Genomic DNA, 6,172 nt, shown 5'->3' on the forward strand with positions numbered 1-6,172 from the left:
CAGATGCTTAACCGACTGAGCTACCCAGGCACCATGAAAAAGAACTTTTAAAACAAATGTATTATTCCTTCTGAATCTTGTTTCTTAATTGCATATTTATATAATTTGCCTTATTTTTTATTGCTTTTTAGTATTTTTTTTTCAGTATCCATATTCAATTCTGTGATCTACTAGGACTTTGAGGCTTGATGAAGACTATAAGCATTCTTTAAATAAAAAATGATTAACTGGCATTCATACCCAATTTGTGAGCTAGTAGCCACTTTACTCTTTTTCTTAAAGACAGCATTTATAAAACATGACCCTGTCCAAGCTGTATCCCATGATTGTAGTGTTATTGGTAGGGACAAGTCATTATTAGTTATTGAGGAGGTAATGTAAGGTAAGCTTCTGTTTCTATACATGTGGACAGTACTGCCTGGGAAATCATTGCACATTTGTGACCAGAGGAGTAAATATGTGAGAGCCTTGGTTTTTTAAATGTGGTCCGCCTATGCATAACTGTTTTACTGTCTAAAGAATGCTAGAGATAGAAGATGCAGAGGTTCTATTCAACTTCGTACCTCCTCGGATATTTTGAATGTTATGACTACAGAATAACACATGACATTGTGAGCAGTAGAAAGACTACAATTATTGGCTTATACTCTAAAACACTTTAAAACTTGGTTCTTGTCAATCCATACTTTTAAACAGCTGTTTTAAAATCTTGCTAATTGTTGGTATACCTTTAAACAGCTGTTTGAAAATCTTGGTTATTTGGGGGGCACCTGGGTGGCTCAGTAGGTTAAGCATCTAACTCTTGATTTGGGCTCAGCTCATGATCTCACAGTCGTGCTACTGAGCCCCATGCTGTGCTCAGCTCTGACAGCCTGGAGCCTGCTTAGGATTCTCTCTATCCCTCCCTCTTCCCCTCTCTCAAAAGAAATACACATTAAAAAAGAAAAAAAAATCTTGGTTATTTTCAAAGAGAAAGAATGAGCCCAACTCATGAGAAATGGTGGGGCAGATAGTAGGGTGTCCTGTAACATTTTCCAAATCTGCTTTCTTTTGTAGGATACAACATTTACTGAGAATGCTAATTTCAAACTTTGTGCTAGGGCAGTACTGTCCAATAAAATTGTAATGGGAAATGGAAATGTGAATCACAAATGCAATTTAAAATTTTTTATAGCCAGACTACTGTACTATATACACTATAAAATATTTCAATGTTGTATTTTAGCAAATATATAAAACTATTACTATTTCAACATCAAACCATTATAAAAATTAATGAGGTTTTTACCTATTTTTGTACTAGGACCTAAATACCTGCTTTATATTTTAAACTTACAGCACATCTCAGTTCAGAGTAGTGACACATTTCAAGGGCCCAATAACTATACATGACTGGTGGCTGTTAAATGACATGCAGAGAGTTCTAGGTTCTCAAACATGACCTATTCATAATTTCTGATTATGCCAATAGATATGTGGAAGGTGAGAGACAAGAGTAAGGGACTTGGGTTTGAATTCTAAATTCTAACAATATGCCAAAATCAAAAGGAGTGGTTGGTTAGTAGCTAAGAATGTAAAACCCATCATTGGTTACATATGAAATCAATAAACGATTTTTTTGTGTGTGAATATGACAGAGTGTAATGGTAGATAATAACTGACAAGTTTTTCAGTTTTGCAGGCAAATTCTAAGTTTGAAATATGAGTTATTCCTATTGATAGTGAAAGAAGCAAGCAGAACTCTTAATCACCCATGGTAGATGTGGGGTCAGAATGGTATGTAGATCTAAGGGAAATTAGTTAGAAGTAAGAAGTCTCGGGCGCCTGGGTGGCGCAGTCGGTTAAGCGTCCGACTTCAGCCAGGTCACGATCTCGCGGTCCGTGAGTTCGAGCCCCGCGTCGGGCTCTGGGCTGATGGCTCAGAGCCCGGAGCCTGTTTTTCCGATTCTGTGTCTCCCTCTCTCTCTGCCCCTCCCCCGTTCATGCTCTGTCGCTCTCTGTCCCAAAAATAAAATAAAAAAACGTTGAAAAAAAAAAAAAAAAGAAACAAAAAAAAAGAAGTCTCAAAAATTAGCCAAAAAATATCCTTAGGAGTTTGGATCGCACCTTCATTTAATTATCTCCAGTTCCCAGGAGAAACTAGAGACAATTGGTCCACCTTTGAGAGCTTATTAAAAACTAATTCAGATGAGTTAAATGAGTCAGTTATAATATTGCCTGAGGATTCCAGAAGAAAAATAAAATTTTAAAAAATGTTGATTTTTTTCCTATCTTTTAGTTGTAAACACCACTCAAAATCACCTAATCTTTGTAAAAATTCTACATATCACAATAAGACTGCCCAGAAAAAACAAGTATTTTGTTTGTTTGTTTGTTTGTTTGTTTGTTTTCCTGGTATATCTTATGTAAGTATTTTTTATGGCCTTTCTTTGTCATCTTATGTTAGTGGTTCTGATTATTGTCCTCAGGTCTATGATCAGCAGCAGGAAAAAGTCAAACCTTAAAATAAGGTCTTCCCAAATGTAGAGTTAAGATGTTAAGAATTAACACACATGTATTTTCTCAAGGAGATAATCCGGTAACTTCTCTCTTTGGAAATATGATTTAATGTTTCACGATATAGACAGAGAGTACAATCTTATTTGTAGCAAGTAATCTGTGAGTATATTTTATTTTCTGTCCTACTAAATTACCTCTAACAGCCAGACGTTCTGGAAGAACAATTAGGTCTAATGAGTGATTCTTCAAAATTTTACCAAGAGAGAACACCGAATTTCTTTTCAGGGCTAAATAAAGCTTCAGTGTAACCAAGTATTTCCTAGGGTCACGAGATTTATGCAGTTACTTTTTAAATTAAGAATCTTATACCTAGAGGGACACCTGGGTGGCTCAGTTGGTTAAGCATTGGACTTCAGCTCAGGTCATGATCTCGCGGTCAATGAGTTCAAGCCCCGTGTAGGGCTGTGTGCTGACAGCTCAGCTCAGCGCTCGGAGCCTACTTCGGATTCTGTGTCTCCCCCTGTTTGCGCTGTCTCTCTCTCTCTCTCTCTCTCTCTCTCAAAAATAACTAAACATCAAAAAAATTTTTAGAAAAGATCTCATACGTAAAGAAGCACAAGAATTATATACCATTCCTTTAACAATGTAGCTTCTTATATCTTTTGAATCTGTTTTAAATTCCGTCAGTAGTAACCACCAATTGTTCAGCTCTTTTCCAGAAACTGTAGTAGATGTGTGAGGCTTTTTCTACATACGTGGCTTCTCTGGGCATAAACAAGTCTATTTGACATCTTCTTCAGAAGGTAATGTCTATCTGTAGCATATGAGCATTCTGTAAAAATAAATCTCACTGCAGTTTAATGAAATTGTTATACAATAATGTAAGTTTTCTGAACTATAATATGAAACATTAAAGGGGTTTTCTTTTTCTTCTTTCTTTTTATAGTGTACTAGAAATCTTATTTGGTCTGAGAAAATAGGACAACTAATATTTAGTAATCTTTTTAAAGTTAATCTCCTGTTAACCTGTAACACCTTTCCTGGCCACTAGGGTCTTGGACTCTTCTCTAGTTACTTCCCTCCATAACACTGCCCAACTTCAAGGACAAATTTCTACATCATTGGCTGCATCTCACTATCTTTTATAATTGTTTGGTTTCCAAAATCTTAAAACACCTTATCTGAAACCCTCTACCTTTCCAACCTTCAAATTCCTTCGGTGGCACTGCTACTGAGCGTAGCTGCCATCCCCCACCCCACCCCACCCTTACATCTCCACCTGTCTTCTCCATTCCCTATCTCCAGTGACCTAGAAATTGAGCTCCTTTAATGGGTCATTCTGTAGCAGGCTTTGTTTTCCTGTTTATGTGGCCTGGACACAGTCATCGCTCATTTCAATTGCGCTCGCTTAAGACTTTTTATTCGTTTGTTCCTCTTCACCTTTCACCACAGAAAACTTGCCATTGATAACAGGGATTGGTCCAAGAGTTTTATGTGTCTCCTTGTCATCTCAGATGCTTAGGACTTCTACAGAAACATGACATAGCTATACTGATCAGATCCTTTAAGGTTATGAGTGTAGAATCTTCTGCCTTAACTGCATTCTCTCTCTCTCTCTCTCTCTCTCTCTCTCTGTTTTGTTTTGTTTAGGTTTTTTTGTTTGTTGGTTTGTTTGGTTTTTTGGGTTTTTGGTTTTCCCAAGGCATTTCTTTGGGCAGACCTAGGGACAGGGCAGCTCTGTATCTGAAAGAAGATCTTGGGCCTCTTCATGGTAAAACATGGCTTCTATTGGCCATGCAAGACCTGGTGGGTCAGTGGGAACTTGATCGTAGAGTCATGGAGTTGGTTGGCTGCTGGTAGGCACTTGCTGGCTGCAGTCTCCTCCACCTTTATAATCTGGATCGAGGGGGCCCAGGTGCAATGCCAGGTGTCCATGTCTCAGTAGCACTGACTGGGTAACAGCACCTGCAGTGGTCAGGTCCAGTACTCTTGGTACATATTGTGAGTGCCACTGGGGAGTCATGGCACAGACAGGTGCCAAAGTTCTTGACCCACATGGGGGTATTTCTGAAACACCTGTCCATAGTAGACAATTTCCCTTGAAGATATATTCATCTTCTTCAGCTGAGAGACAAAGTACCAGAAGTGGAACTTGTTGACAGCATGATTATGTACAAAGATGTGCACGTGATAGAGGCGCAGAGTATGGCATTTGGGGTAGGCAGGCAGTGCTCTATCACCTTGTACTCTCCCAGTGTGCCTGAGGCCTTTGGGGCGCACTTTCCACTCTCACTGTGGCCCACAAAAGGAAGTGCTGGCTGCATACTTATTAATGTCTGATACCTTTTTCTTTCCTGTTGGCTCCAGGTCCCTTTTTTGTTGTGGCTGCCCCAGTGTTACCAAGCTGCTATCCTTTAACTTCAACAGATGTCTTGGATTATTTCCTCAGTGAGAAAACAAGTCAACAGTCATGAAATTTCTTTGCTGCCCCTCTTTACCCTCTATCACAGATTCTTCATATTCCGTGATACTAGGATTTATCTCACTTTCTCCTCCAATTTCAGAGAAGGAAATACCTTTTCCTTCTTAGGGTTAGTTTTCCAACAATTTTCTTGCTATCTCTCCTTTCTATGTACTTTAAGAACTTACTTCATCAGATTTCCCCTCTCTTTCTTGGATCTGCAAACACTTCTTTCCCACAGAGCCTTTCTTAAAGCAAACTAACTGTTTACTTCTCCCTGTCATACGTAATTTCTCCTGCAACCCTACATTTTCCTCAAGTTAAATTCCCATCTCTGTCTTATTCACATTCATACTTTAAAAATGATTGGTTTCCCCATCTCCTGCTCATCAATTTGCCCAGTGTGATCTGTCTTCTTTTTTATCCATTTTTCTCAAATACTCTTTGGAGTATTGACTATTGTACTCTCTATTTGATCAATTAAGTTTTTGTTTTTTGTCTCACTTCATCATGGTCACAAAGTGACATTGTTGGATCTTCGTGTTTTGTCCGAGATAATTTATATTCAACAAGAGGACATTATACCCTTAACTGTGGGTGCCAGGCCAGCTCTAACAACACCCAGGCCTTGCTGTTAGACTCAGCCCATTTGTGGCTATTAAGGGGCTGATATTCTCCTTCTCAACAACGATGATGGTGATGTCAATAATAAATGATAAATGCATTTGGTGCTTATGTTCATTCTGTTTCAAATTATTAATATATATTAAATCCTTCAGTCCTCTCAATACTACTGGATAGGTACTATGATTTTCTCTGTTTTGAAGATGAGAAAATTAAGACCCCAGAAGGGGAAATAACTTGAGCGCAACAAAGCTGGTAATATTTAGAGCAGATAGGTCAGCTATTTCGTACACACCATTGCATAGCTTCCCAGTTGTATTTGTTTCAGGGCTTGGCCTCTTATTTTGCATTAGCTTTCCTTGTGATTGATTCTCACTGGCACAACTCGTCGTGTTTTATCTTCCATTCATGCTGAATCTTTCTTGCCTCCTGCCTCAAGACATCTCTGTTGCCACTGACACCCACTTGGTATCTCTAGATGAGCAACGTAGGAAAGGCAGAAGAGTCCAAAGTTTTTAGAGCAAATTTTTAACTAATGTTGTTGAGAGGTGGTGAATATTCTCCCTTTTGTCTTATCCATGGGCTGTC

The 6,172-nt window shown here is 38.6% G+C and overlaps 1 pseudogene; it reads right to left on the reverse strand.

The window, feature by feature from the left end:
* Window positions 1–2,108: 2,108 nt before the first annotated feature.
* Window positions 2,109–4,823, reverse strand: LOC125153297 (60S ribosomal protein L18a-like; annotated as a pseudogene).
* Window positions 4,824–6,172: the final 1,349 nt, after the last annotated feature.

Source organism: Prionailurus viverrinus, chromosome A2 (assembly GCF_022837055.1).
Source record: "Prionailurus viverrinus isolate Anna chromosome A2, UM_Priviv_1.0, whole genome shotgun sequence".
NCBI classification, from domain to species: domain Eukaryota; kingdom Metazoa; phylum Chordata; class Mammalia; order Carnivora; family Felidae; genus Prionailurus; species Prionailurus viverrinus.